Source organism: Syngnathoides biaculeatus, chromosome 4 (genome assembly GCF_019802595.1).
Source record: "Syngnathoides biaculeatus isolate LvHL_M chromosome 4, ASM1980259v1, whole genome shotgun sequence".
In the NCBI taxonomy this organism is placed as follows: domain Eukaryota; kingdom Metazoa; phylum Chordata; class Actinopteri; order Syngnathiformes; family Syngnathidae; genus Syngnathoides; species Syngnathoides biaculeatus.
Window position 1 is genome coordinate 16333157 of NC_084643.1, and position 14672 is coordinate 16347828.

General features: G+C 42.4%; 1 long non-coding RNA gene across 6 annotated transcripts in view; it reads left to right on the forward strand.

Moving 5' to 3' along the window:
• LOC133499985 (uncharacterized) overlaps positions 1–14672 on the forward strand; it is a 45816-nt gene that overhangs the window by 11065 nt on the left and 20079 nt on the right. For 3 of the 6 annotated variants that reach the window (XR_009794798.1, XR_009794802.1, XR_009794800.1), the window contains exons 5-7: positions 13389–13542; positions 14065–14168; positions 14262–14305. This is a non-coding gene — a long non-coding RNA (uncharacterized LOC133499985). Of the gene's footprint in view, positions 1–8615; positions 8748–13388; positions 13543–14064; positions 14169–14261; positions 14306–14672 lie in introns of all 6 variants that reach the window. The other 3 variants (XR_009794801.1, XR_009794803.1, XR_009794799.1) reach the window with 2 other exon arrangements.

Genomic DNA, 14672 nt, shown 5'->3' on the forward strand with positions numbered 1-14672 from the left:
ACCTGTGATGGCAAACTGAAAAGTCTAGCATGAATATATTTTTTTTAAGTCTTCCGTGTAGTGTTACATATGAACAACAACCAGTACATCTCCTTCCATGTTTGCTGTTGTGAACATTTATTCACATGCACAAACCATGAGTACAGTGAGTTGGTTTCTGTCAGTATACATGCATGTAGAATGTTATAGAAGATGATGTTGCAGCAATGGAAATGTTTTCTTGCAGTTTAGTCTGGGCTTGGCCCCGGGCATGGCAGAATTACCCATCACTGCTCTGCGCCGAGTTGAGAGCTTCATTTCAAAGGCCCCTTTACTGGCAAGCCTTAATAGGAAGTGGTCTTTAAGGGTTCCTTTAAACATGTAGGAACCTAATGGTTTAATATACTCTGGGTATTGCTGTTGCATTCGAGATTTATTGCCGCACTTTCACAACAAGTAGAAAAACCTTTCCTCAGTTTCTTCAGACTTAATGGCCCCTTCCTGTCTTTGCCATCCCTCCTGCTTTAGTAGTTATTTGCGATATAGTTTTCAGTCATCTGTTTATTATTTTGGATGAGCAGAAGGGTGTGACCTGCACATTTTCTGTTTTTGGCTACAAAATACCTACACAACTCTTTCACCAGCCCCATAGTTATTAATTAGCAGTTTGCAAGACCTTCAATTCGGTACTTTATTTGACTCTGTAAGAGTATGGTCATGTGCCCAAGATTATTTCTGAGAGCACATACATGCGGACAGAACAGCAGTGTTAATTTTGGGACTCAAAAGTGATGGATAGGGTCCCTCATGTCTCTGGTTTGTTCATTTTCACAGTCCAGACAATAGCTAAGGTCATCCCAGGGATCAAAGGCTATGAATGGATCACAACAGCATCCCTCCCTTGCGTCCATTGACTTACTCACTCCAGCCCTCTATTAGAATGAAGAAAAATAGCAATACTGTAGACGGTCTACCTTTTACAGCTTTTTCACTGCACATTAACCATTATCTGTTTCCAACAATTCTAGACCCTTTATACCATAAACTGTATTTTAAAATTTACTTTTGAATTTTTATATATATTTACCAAAAGTGGCATAGTAGCGCAGATGTAGGGCCTTGGCCTCACAGTTCTGAGGACCGGGGTTCAAATCCTGGCCCCTCATTTGTGGACTTTGCATGTTTTCCCTGTGCCTGTGCGGGTTTTCTCCAGGCACTCCGGTTTCCTACCACATCCCAAAAACATGAAATAATTAGAGATTCTAAATTACCCCTAGGCGTGATTGTGAGTGCGACTGTTGTCTGTCTCCAAGTGCCCTGCGATTGGCTGGAAACTAGTTAATGGTGTACCCTGCCTCCTGCCCGATGACAGCTGGGATAGGCACCATTACTCCCTCAGCCGTTATGTGGATAAGTGGCTCGGAAAATGGATGGATGGATATATTTGCAGAAGTAATCAAGCTGTCAAGTACATTTTCATCTGATATGTACAAATACGGTGGGCCGGAAGAGACAACAGGAAGCAAAACTTGAGGTAGCAGAAATGAAGAAATGAGCTCATTCGAGGGACAGCCAAAGTTGGATGTTTTGGAGACAAGGTTAGAGAGAGCAGACTTTGATGGTTTGGACATGTCCTGAGGCGAGAGAATGAGTATATTGGTAGAAGGGTACTGAGGATGGAGCTGCCAGGCAAAAGAGTGAGAGAAAGACCAAAGAAAAGGCTGATGGCTGTTGTGAGGGAAGACATGAGGGCAGTTGGTGTTAGAGAGTAAGATGCACGATATAGGCTTAAATGGAAAAAGATGACACGCTGTGGCGACCCCTAAGTGGACAAGCCGAAAGAAAAAGAAGATGCTTGCAATTGTATTTAGTGATTTGGTAGGTTTTTCATCATTTTCTCAATACATTCTCTTGGCCCCACTGATCACCATTTAGTTTCCAGTTGCTTTCAATTAAATACGAAAGAGGTGCACACTTAATCTTGACTGACTGAAACAGTGAGTGGCGAATATTTAGTATGTGTGTTTGTTTGAGGCACATTTTTCAGGTAGTCTAGCAGACGGAAAATTATGACACAACGTGTCGACCCCTAATGGGACAAGCCGAAAGGAAAAGAAAGTTTTCATGTAAAGACGATTATTGGTTATACAATTTTTTTCAGTTGCAATTAATAAAATGTTGCTTCTGGTCAAATATCATTTAAGTACGTATTAAGTTACACCAAAGAACAGCTGGACTGTTTTTTTTTTTTTTTTTGGTTTTGAAAAAAAAAAGTACACCGACTGCAGCACTTCTGAGATGATATACAGCATTATGTATGTATTATTACTGTCATAGTCCGACCGGTCCAGCCCTGGCTGTGCAGGTCCCCTGCACACCTGTGTTGATTAGGAGGCGCACACATGCGCCTCATTGCTATAATGAACCCTAGTATATATAGGACCCAGCCAAGCCAGACCGTCCGGCTTTGCCAGATCGTTGCCATCCATGCCTCATTCCCGCACCTCCGTATTCCTAATCCTGAACCCCTTTGTACCGACCTCCGCCTGTCCTCCGACCAACCCCGTAAGCTTGACGCTCCTGATACTACTGCTCGCTCTGACTGACTCCCTTGCATTCGACATTGGAACGAATAAAGATCTTCCTTTAACCCCCTTCCTGTCTGCCGAGTCATGCATTTTGGTCCGCCCTAGCCTTCTGGTTATGACAATTACAATTATTTTTTTCATCACCATATTAAAAGAGGGGTGAGAGAAGGGTGATTATGGTGAGTTCTGTCAAACTATAAGACATTACATTATGTGGATAAGGAAATGAAGATGCTAAGGTTCTTGCTTGGTGTGAACAGGTTGGCTAGGATTAGAAATGAGCTCATTCGAGGGACAGCCAAAGTTTGATCTTTTGGATTCAAGGTGAGGGAGAGCAGACTTCGATGGTTTGGACATGTTCAGAGGTGAGAGAGGACAGTGGGTGTTAGAAAGGAGGAAGCACGAGATAGTCTTAGAAAGAAGGAAAAAAAACATGTGGATGAAATAATTGTAAGATATAAATTTAGAAACCAATTAAATTTACCACAGTAATAAGATTGAAGCAGATGCATGGTAGGATGGATTGATCGATGGAAGGCTAGATGCATGAATGGATGGATGGATTGATCGCTGACATGGTCTTGATAACTCGTACTCACAAGGGTTTGTGATTGTAAATACTGCATTGAACAAGCTTAACAATTGTGACTGTTGTCCACATTTCCAGTGCAATTCCGGGAGGACAAATTAGGCGTTTGAGGGTGTTCCTTTGGGAGTCCTGTGGAGGGTCCTTCAGGAATATGGGGTACTGAACCCACTGATATGGCCTGTTCAGATCCTGTACGACCGGTGTCAATGTTTGGTCCGCACTGCCGCCAGTAAGTTGGACTCATTTTTGGTCAGAGATAGACTCTGCCAAGGCTGCCCTTTGTCATTGATTCTGTTCATAACTTTTTTTGGCAGATGCTTTCGGTGCAGCCAAGGTTTAGAGGGGGTCTGGTTTAGTGGCCTCAGTATTACATCTCTGCATTTTGCAGATGATATGGTTGTGTAAGCTTCATCTAGCTGTGATCTTCAACTCTCGCTGGAGTTGTTCGCAGCTGAGTGTGAAGCACCTGGAATGAGAATCTGAGACCATGGTCCTCAGTCAGAAAAAGATGGCCTGCCCTTTCCAGGTCGTGGATGAAATCTTGTTCCATGTGGAGGATTTTTAGCATCTTGGAGTCTTGTTCACAAGTGTGGGAAGAATGGTGCGGGATATCAACAGGCAGTGCAGCGACTGCATTGGTGCACACTTAGTATCAGTCCGTTGTGATAAAGAGGGAGCTTAGTCCAAAGGCGAAGCTTTCAATTTACCATTCTATCTACGTTTCTCCCGTCACCTATGCTCACGAGCTGTGGGTTATGACTGAAACAACAAGATCCCAGATACAAGCGGCCGAAATGAGTTTTCTCAGCAAGGTGTCCAGGCTTTCCCTGAAGGATAGGTGAAAAGCTTGTTCATCCTTTTGGGTTCAAAGTAAAGCTGCTGCTTACCCGCATTGAAAGGCACCAGATGAGCTGGATTAAGTGGTTGGGGAAAGAGAAGTCTGGGCATCTCTGCTCAAGCAACTGCCCCCACCGACCTGACTCGGATAAGCGTAGAAGATGGATTGTCATGAGCAAGTCCTGGCCAATGCCATGCGGGGCTTGGCCAGGCCACTGCTCTGGGCGGTGCCACCTCTGACACCTGTCACAGCTGTTTCGCATTTGGCACTGTAATTAGACCACGCATTTAAGTTGGAGTTTTGTCATTGGCATTTGCCAGCTTGTTGCGTTGCATTTCCTGCAAGTTGGATTCTCCGCTATTGACAGTAAGTCTTGTGTAGAGCTATCCTTGTCACTGAGTCTGTGCCCTTTTGTTTTGTTGATCCGCGAGAGTGCATCCGGCTTGCCGTTTTTGGAGCCTGGGCGGAAAAACACCTTAAAGTGGAAGCGGGTGAAAAATAGGGCCCACCTGGCCTGACGGGCGTTCAACGTCTTCGCAGACTTCAAGTATTCAAGGTTCTTATGGTCCGTGAAGACAACGAACGGTACTTGCGAGCCCTCCAGCCAGTGCCGCCACTCCTCCAACGCGCTCTTGACCGCCAGCAGTTCTCTATCTCCCACGTCGTAGTTCCTCTCTGCCGGGGTCAACTTTCTAGATAGGAACGCGCACGGGTGGATCCTTCCATCCCTGGGACTCGTCTGCGACAAGACTGCTCCGATTCCTGAATTCGATGCATCCACCTGCACCACAAACTAGTTATCTGGGTCCGGAATAATGAGAACGGGCGCAGTAGTGAAACTTGCCTTGAGCCTGCTGAAGGCCTCCTGGCAGGTCCCGGACCAGTCGAAGGGGGTATGTGGCGAGGTGAGCGAATGCAGAGGAGCGGCCACGGAACTGAAGTTCCTTATGAATTTCCTATAGAAATTGGCAAATCCCAAAAACCTATGCACGTCCCTCCTGTTGGTGCAGGTAGGCCACCGCAGCACCGCGTCGACCTTCCCGGGATCCATCCGTATCTCTCCCTCAGCCAGGACGAAGCCCAGGAAGGACACGGATGCCCGATGGAACTCACACTTATCCATATTCACGTATAATTGGTGCTGCTGCAGACGCCGGAGCACCTCTCTGACTTGTTGAATGTGCGAGGTTAGGTCTGATTACCAGTACGAATGGGCTTACGAGGGTGGTCAATGAACAGGCGTGGGTCGGTGCACGGAGGTCAGAAGTCGAGAAAGCAGGAGTGCGGGAACGAGGCATGAAGAGCAACGATCTAGCAGAGTAATAGTCGTCCCCCGGGTCCTATATGTACTGGGTCTAATCAAAGGTCATGAGGCGCAGGTGTGCACCTTCAGATTAGCTGGCCACGCCCAGCCCTGGCTGGAATCCAGGAGCATGACATTCTCGGGTTTTTCCGCTGCATGGTTGTGTATTTCCGGCGAATCCAGCAATATGTGATCATTTTTTGCTGATTTAGACTACCGCACGATTCGTCACTTTAAACTGCTCCCTTTGCAAAATTGTCATTTTACTGCTCTATAGTGGGAATCACGAACTGTAAAAGTTTAACACAATGTGGGACGTTAACACACTAATCTCTGACCTGTTCTAAATGAAGATTTTACGTTTTGCACAACTCTTATAAGTAATAGTTCCTATAAACAGAAATGTGTCATTTTCTTTGTTCTTTTTCCTTTGTTGCTCTTGTTCCTTCTCTGAATGTCTTACCCGGACAACATCGACTGCCGAAGAAAAATTTCTTGTGTGTGTTTTACACAATTGGCCAACAAAGCTGATTCTGATGTCTTGTATTCTTATATTCTGATATATTTTTCCGCCAAACCAAACCTACGCATCCAGTACCACAGTTCCTCTCTGTCATACTCTTTCTCGAGATCCACAAAGACAGAATGTAGCTCCTTCTGACCTTCTCTGTGCTTTTCCACTACCATCCTAAAGGCAAACAATCCATCTGTGCTACTCTTTCTAGGCATGACACCATACTGTTGCTCGCAGATACTTACTTCTGTCCTCAGTCTAGCCTCCAGACCTCTTTCCCATAACTTCATTGTGTGGCTCATCAACTTTATTCATCTATAGTTCCCACAGCTCTGCAAATCGCCTTTGTTCTGAAAATTGGGCAATAGCACACTTCCTTCATTCTTTAGACATCTTCTCGCCCCCTAGTATTTTGTTGAATAAGTTGGTCAAAAACTCCACAGCCACCTCTTCAAATTGCTTCCATACCTCCAAAGGTATGTTATCAACCAACTGCCTTTCCATTTTTCAACCTCTTTATGCCTTTCTAACTTCCCCCTTACTAATCATTGCCACTTCCCGGTCATTTACGCTTACCTCTTCTACTCTCCCTTCTCTCCCATTTTCTTCATTCATTAACTTCTTAAAGTGCTAATTCCATCTACTGAGCACACTACTGGCACCAGTCAAAATACATTTCTATCGCTATCCTTAATCACCTTTACTTGCTGCACATTCTTCCCGTCTCTATCTATCATTTTCTTCTCTTCCTTCACTCCCATTTTCTCCATTCATCAACTTCTCAAAGTATTCTTTCCATCTATTCAGCACACTACTGGCACCAGTCAACACATTTCCATCTCTATCCTCAGTCACCCTTACCTGGTGCACATCCTTCCCATCTCTATCCCTCTGTCTGGCCAACCTGTAGAGATTATTTTCTCCTTCTTTTGTGTCTAACCTGGTGTCATCATATGCCTCTTGTTTAGCCTTTTCCACTTCTACCTTTGCCCTACGCCGCATCTCAATGTATTCCTTTCGCCTATCCTCAGTCCTCTCAGTTTCCCACTTCTTCTTCGCTAATCTCTTTCCTTGTATGACTCCTTGTATTTTGGGGTTCCACGACCATGTACTCTCCTGCCTGTCTCTCTAATTACCTTGGCTGTCGTAGTCCAGTCTTCTGTGAGCTTCTCCTGTCCATCGAGAGCCTGTCTCACCTCTTTCCGAAAAGCCGCACAACATTCTTCTTTTTTCAGCTTCCACCACATGGTTCTCTGCTCTACCTTTGTCTTCTTAATCTTCCTACCAACCACCAGAGTCATCCTACACACCACCATCCTATGTTGTCAAGATACACTCTCCCCTACTACTACTTTACAGTCAGTAATCTTCTTCAGATTACATCGTCTGCACAAAATATAAACCACCTGCGTGCTTCTACCTCCGCTCTTGTAGGTCACTATATGTTCTTGCATCTTCTGGAAAAAAGTGTTCACTACTTCCATTTCCATCCTTTTTGCAAAGTCCACGACCATCTGTTCCTCAAAGTTCCTTTCCTGGATGCTCTACTTACCCATCTCTTTTTCGTCACCCCTGTTTACTTCACCAACATGTCCATTACAATTTGCACCATTCACAGCTCTCTCTTTGTCTGGGAGCCCCGAACTACTTCATCTAGTTCCTTCCAAGATTTGTCTTTCACCTTTCGGTCACATCCTACCTGTGAGGCATACCCGCTAATCACATTATACATAACACCCTCAATTTCAAATTTCAGCCTCATCACACGATCTGATACTCGTTTCACCTCCAAGACATTCTTAGCCAGCTCTTCTTTTATAATAATGCCTCCTCCATCTACTCCATGGTAAATTAATTTGAACTCTGTTCCTAAACTTCTAGCCTTACTACCTTTCCACCAGGTCTCTTGGATGCACAATATATCAACCTTTCTCCTCATCATCATGTCAAATAACTCCTGAGCTTTTCCTGTGATAGTCCTAACATTCAAAGTCCCGACACACAGCTGCAGGGTTTGTGCATTCCTCTTCTTCTTCTGCCGCCTAAGTCGCTTTCCTCCTCTTTTTTTGTCTTCGACTTACATTATCTGAATTTCCACCTACGCCTTGCAGATTAAGAGTTCCGGGGGCGGGCGTAGGAAGCCCGGTCCATGACCTAACCATTATGGAATTCATATGATGAACACTCTAGGTGGTCTAGGTGTTGCCACAGCGTGTCATCTCAGATGAACGCTCATATTTGTTTGGCGCAGTTTTTACGCCAGATGCCCTTCCTGACTGACGCCATGCTTGATATAAATATCCTGTTTGTCACATTGTCAAACAATTAGAAACGTGAATATTGGTGAGACTAATCAGACTAGGCTTGATTTTGAGAGTCATCCCCAGTTATGAGTCATGAATCTTTGCGTACACTCTAGAAAACAAAACCTATAGCCTTCAGTAGAAGAGTCCCAGGTCGCCAAGGCCGAAGAAACAAAGACAGTGGATGTCCAAAATCAAAGTCATGTTTATCAGATTCTTCATTGTGAGGGGCGTTGTTCACTGCAAGTTCTTATTACAGAGCCAGACAATAAACCTGCATGACCTCAAAGAGATTCTCTGGCGCTTGCTTTGTTCATTGTTGGACAAGGAGAAAATTGTGGCAGCTGAACTCATGGCTGGACAATGCAAATGTTCACAATGCCCTGAGCATCCCACAGTTCCTGTCTGAGAAGAGCATTGCTTTGGTGGAATAACTTCATCAACCAACCTGTCTCTGTGGGATTATTTTATTTTATTTTATTTGTTTATCTCTTTCTCAAGATCAAGGGAAACCATTTAAAAAAAACAGGGATGACATCAAGATGGCACCGATGACAGCACTGTGGAGGATCCTGGAAAAAGGAGACCATGAAAGCATGGCAAAGAACGCATGGAAGAGTGTTACTGCCAGAGGTAAATCTTGTGTATTGTAGTTTGCACTAAAATATATATATATCTTTTGTGACATCAGTCCTGGAGATTTTCTGGCTTTCCCAAAATTCTGCCAATAGGTGTTCTCTATTTTACCCTCTTCACAGCATGTGTCTCCAAGCTACTACCCCTATATCTTCCTATCTTTAAATTGAATTACGGTGATTATTCCCCTCGTTCAGGGGAGGATAGCAGTAATCACCAGACAAATGATGTGGAAAACCAATAAAAGGCCATTCCCTGGAGACTTCTCTAGATGGCCGAGTGACACGGGACATGAGGAATACGCGCAAGCAATACGTGTATAGAGAGTCATCCAAGTTGTGGCAAAGCACTGCATAACAGCCATAGATCTGCACCGCTTAAATGGGATTTGACTAAACAAATGGCAGCATATGGTAGATGAGAGGGAGCAGCAAGTGTAGAAAGGGTGAGGTGGCATTGTTGTCAAAGAGAAAAGGGAGAGAGGGGTGTTGGATGTGTAGGGTCCTGCCTCCCCTCTGCTCTTCAATTTTTCATTATGTTGTCAGACTCTAGCTGCATACTTCCTTTAACGCTTTAATTAGCATCCATGAGTTTAATTTCGCGTATATGTCTGCCAGCTTGTTGTGCGCAAATCTGTCTCGTTTTTTTTTTTCATTTTTTGCTGTTGTGGGAAAGTTTCTATCTAGTTACATTTAGCCAGATTATTTGTTTTCTATGTAAGTATTACACCACTCCTTTCAAATGGCTATGCCTTTCACTGGTGTAAGTGATTCGGGAGCGTAAAGATCATCAGGTAATCAGAAGATTTATTTTACGATCGCTCTCAATTCCTCAATGGATTATTATGTATCTGAAAGGGGGAATTTTATTGGAGTGTTAAGTTCTTCATGAGGCTGGTAAACTACAATACTACTCTCATCCATTCAACAACATTTGATGAGACTGACACAAATCCGTTGGGAGGGGGGCTGTTACCATCATTATTAAAATGTATTAAATGTTTGTATTAAAGCACTCAGAAAAGTGGAAAATGTAAGAAAATATAATCAAACAATTGAGCTAAAATTATTGATTGATACAGTTCAGATAAAAATAATTATGTTTTAAATAGTTATTATCAGATTATAAAAAAGCCTGTATGGTGCACCACCTAGTCAGTTCAATTAAATGATGGTTAAACATGATTCAAAAGACCTACAGGGTCTTTCAAAGTACTGTAATTTATTGTGTATAATGCAATGTAAAGTTCTTGAAAACCGTTCATCCTATTATGCATTTTACATTTTTAGTTGCTCTTATTTTTAAATCCACAGCTTTACTTTTATTGAGTAAATTAGAAAACATACCATTGTGCTCATATGTCTGAGTACTCAGGAAGAATATGTAAGATTGCTGCAATTTATTAAAGAAAACATCAAGAACCAGAGATCATATAATTCAAAATAAACTGTCATGAATTTCAGAACAGCATTATCATTAAATAAAACAGAACCCCTGTAAAAAACCATAAAAAATAATAATGATTATTGTTCAGTCATCAGTTGTATTGAGAAAAAAAAAACACATTTTGCCTGGATTGGTGCATGTTTTAGCACAGTTTTGCTTACATACAGTCAGGTGTACTCCTCTCATATTGGAATGAAAGAGTAGGCTACACCTTTTTCAAAACCTTTAGGTGGCATGCAAGAATGACAGTGTACAACTTTTTCAGAACTTCTCAGTGGCGGTGGCATATTAAAATGAAGGTGTACAGCTTTTTCATTACCTCTAGATCGTGGCATACATGTATAAAATGTCATTTTTTGTTTCTTTCATTTGGCCCTATACCAATAGTTTTCAAACTTTTTGGGCTGCGCCACACTTTTTGGAGATTAACTTTTTCTGTGTCAGTGCTCAAAATTGTAAACCAGGGGGAAATTAAACAATTTGCACCCCCCCAACCACCGTCATCTTCTACTTTTCCTTTCGGCTTGTCCAGTTAAGGTCGCCACATCGTGTCATTTATTTCCATCTTAGCCTATCTCGTGCATCTTCCTCTCTAACCCAAACTGCCCTCATGTCTTCCTTCACCACATCCATCAACCTTCTCCTTGGACTTCCTCTCAGTTTTTTGCCTGGCAGCTCCATCCTCAGGACCCTTCTACCAATATACTCACTCTCTCGCCTCTGAACATGTCCAAACCACCGGAGTCGGCTCTCTTGAACCTTGTCTCTAAAACATCTAACTTTGGCTGTCCCTCTAATCAGCTCATTTCTAATCCTATCCAACCTCCTCACTCCGAGTGAGAACCTCAACATCTTTATTTCTGCTACCTCCAGTTCTGCTTCCTGTTGTTTCTTCTTTTGTGCTACTGTCTCTAATCCGTATATCATGGCCAGCCTTACCACTGTTTTATAAACTTTTCCCTTTATCCTAGCAGAGACTCTTCTGTCACATAACACACCAGACACCTTCCGCCAGTTGTTCCAACCTGCTGAGACCCATTTCTTCACTTCCTAAGTATTCGCCATACTGCATTCTGCCTTTTGTCCTTGGACCTTTCTGGAATATTTGTTGACTTGGAATATTCGCTGGAAAGAACATTTGCCTGGTTGTTCAACTCTTTGAAGTTGGCAAAAGAGAAAAGCCCAAAATCTGTCATTATCATGTGTGCTTCTACAAGATTTCCAGAGGCTATTCCTATTTGTCGGATTGTTGCTCCCGTGATCATCAAGGCTTTGATCAAATTTTTAACCTTAGTTGGCTTGCCAAAAGTTGTCTAGTCTGATCAGGGCTCAAATTTTATGTCCAAGGTATTTCAACAAGCAACGTATCAGTTGGGCATAGAACAGGTTAAATACAGTGCTTATCATCCAGAGTCGCAGGGAACATTTGAGAGGTTTCATCAAACTTTGAAGAATGTGATCAAGACTCATTCTTTTGAGACAGAGAAAGATTGGAATGAGGGTGTGCATTTGTTGTTGTTTGCTGTCAGGAAATCAGTTCAGGAAAGTTTAGGGTTCAGTCTCTTAGAGCTTTTTTTTTGGTCACAATGTACGTGGGCCACTCAAAGTATCTGAAAGAGCAATGGCTCAGTCGCCTCCCAGTTCTGAGGACAGGGCTCCAAATCCCAGCCCCCTCTGTGTAGCGTTTACAGGTTATTCCCATGCCTGTGTGCGTTTTCTCCAGGTACTTCGTTTTCCATCCACATCCCCAAAACATGCATTAGTTGGAGACTCTAAATTGCCCTTAGGTGTAATTGTGAGTGTGAATCCTTGTTAGTTTCTATGTACCAGGAAATTGACTAGTAACCAGTTACCCCACCTCCTGCCCGAAAATAACTGGGATAGGCTCCAACACTCTTAAGACCCTTGTGGGGATGAAGGGCTAAGATAAATGATGGATAGATAATTACATATTTTGGAAAAGGTAATTTCATTTTGACTCACCACCCCCAAACTTATTTACGTCTAGTCCTGTTAAATCAAGATGTCATTTAAATAGAACCTGGATGACAAAATGAAGTTGGCCAAAAAAGTCACAAAGGTACAAGGAAATTAATGAACAGATGTGAACTGATTCAATATACAGGAGTCTGGAAATGGTCACAGAGCCCTTCCTACAGCATTTGGACTCTAGTGAACCACAGTGAGAGTCATTATCTACAAGCAAAGAAACAAAAAATATGGTACCGTGCTGAACTTTGGCCAGCCAACAAATATTATCCCAAGGCCACAGTAGCAATTCATCTACGAGGTCATAAAGTAACCCAGGCTGAAATCTCAAGAACTCCAAGTGTCCCTAAAGTGTGTTTTCATGATGTAACATTAAAGAAGAAACTGGGTGAAAATGGCATCCAAGACAGGCTTCCAAGGCAACAATCATTGACCAAAAAGAACATAAAGGATTATGGTGGAGTACTCAATGGACTAACAACATTAAAGTTGAAATTTTTGGAAGTTGTGTGTCTCATTGCATGTGGTCTAAAAAGGACACCTTTTTAGAAAAATAATATCATACCAGCAGTCAAATATGGGTGTGGTCAAGTGATCTTCTGAGGCTACTTTGTTCCATCAGGACCTAGCTACGATTGATGGAAACATGAATTCTGCTCTTTAACATGAAATCTTTTGGGTGAATGTTCAGCTATCAGTTTGTCTCCTCAAGCTGAAGCACTTGTGGGTTTTGCAGTTGGACAATAATCCAAAACACACCAGTACGTCAATTTCTGAATGGCTAAAAATAAAAAAATAAAAAAAACAAAGAAAAACATTGTCTAGACTTCAATCCCATTAAAATGCTGTGGCATGAACTCAAAAAGTCTGTTCATGCTCAAAATCTTGCAAGTCTGCCTAAATTCAAGCTGTGTGTATGCTGTTATAAACACGGGGCCAAAATGTACCACAAAGATGAGATTGGCAATGATAGAAAATACTTGATTTAACTTGTTATAGCTGAAGGTGGTCAAGCCATTTACAAGGTTTAGGCTTGCTTTTTCACACAGGGTCAGGTTGCTTGGAAAAATATTTGTTTGTTCACTTAAAGAGAACATATTTTTCCAAACCCAACTTTTTCCAGTATTTGGGATGTAATTTTGTCTCTATTGTGCCCCAGTAAACATGTGAAATACTAATTCAAGTTTTCCATGTATTCTTAAGGTCAAGATGTTTTTCTGCCAAGAGGACTAAAGTCATTCAAATTTCTCGACCTTATCGACAATACATCACTTCAGAAGATCTTTGCCTTCCATTTCCGCTCCCAACCCAGGGAGCTCTCATCACTGGGTCTTCTACACAAAGGCAACCAATCAGAGTAAAAACCCAAATATTCCTTTGCCAAATATTGACAAAGCAGAAAGAAAAATATGTCATACAGAAGTTGGCATCAGAGGGGCCATTCCTGGGCACTAGATAACCAAGATGTTTTTGTTTTCTTTTTAAATTAACACTTTTATTCCAAATCCACGTTAGTAATCCTTTAAAGGTATAAACTGCCAAAATCTCCAACATTTAATAAACCAAATCACCATATAAAAATTATGTTTTTGTTTACTTAAGTTAGCGTCTATTTATGGCTGTTTGATGATCTTAAACATTAAGGTAATTCAAATCAATCAATCAAAGGGACCCTGGAAGTCTTCCATTTTTTTCCCCTCTTTCTTTATGCTTTATAGAGATGTAAGGAGCTGGCAGTTTTCTAGCAATGAGAGCTTTTAGCAGCCAAGAGAACAGGAGCATAAAACCACAGTTGTGTGTAGCCAGCAGTATTGATGTGTGTGTGTGTGTGTGTGTGTGTGTGTGGTGTGTGTGTGTGTGTGTGTGTGTGTTTGTGTAGTGCTACTGTTACTGCTGGTGCTGCTGCTACTTGCCTCTGTCTCCTCGCTTATCTGGCCTAATCAACAAAACAGCCTCAGCTGCCCCTTCGGATCCCCTGCCAGGGTCCCTATCATCCTCTGATCAAATATTAATGTGTGATACTGAGCTTGCTCACTAATCCAAAGCCAATTAATATTATCTGTCAATTATTTACAGATCCTGAGGTGCAAATCCAGATCCCTGTGGACTACATCGGCCAGGTTCAGAATACATAATTGACTTCCTCTTTCTGTATGCCATCACCCTCCCCAACACCCTCCCATCATCCTTGCTTCCCTTCATTCTTTCTTTCTCTCCCTTTCTAGTTTCTGTCACTCCACCTGCTTTATTTTCATCTTTGCCTTTTTTGTTTATGTGTCTTTTAAAGACTAAGTGGCTGTCATTTCATTGGTTCAGCAAGAGAGGCACAGAATGCTACGGATACATCTGACATTGGGAATGGCTGCAATTTTGTGTATGTGCATGCATGCATGCGTGTGTGTGTGTGTGTGTGTGTGTGTGTGTGTACGTGCGTGCGTGTGCGTGTAAGAAGGTGATTAAGGTTACCATATCTTGGGCTTTGTGCCT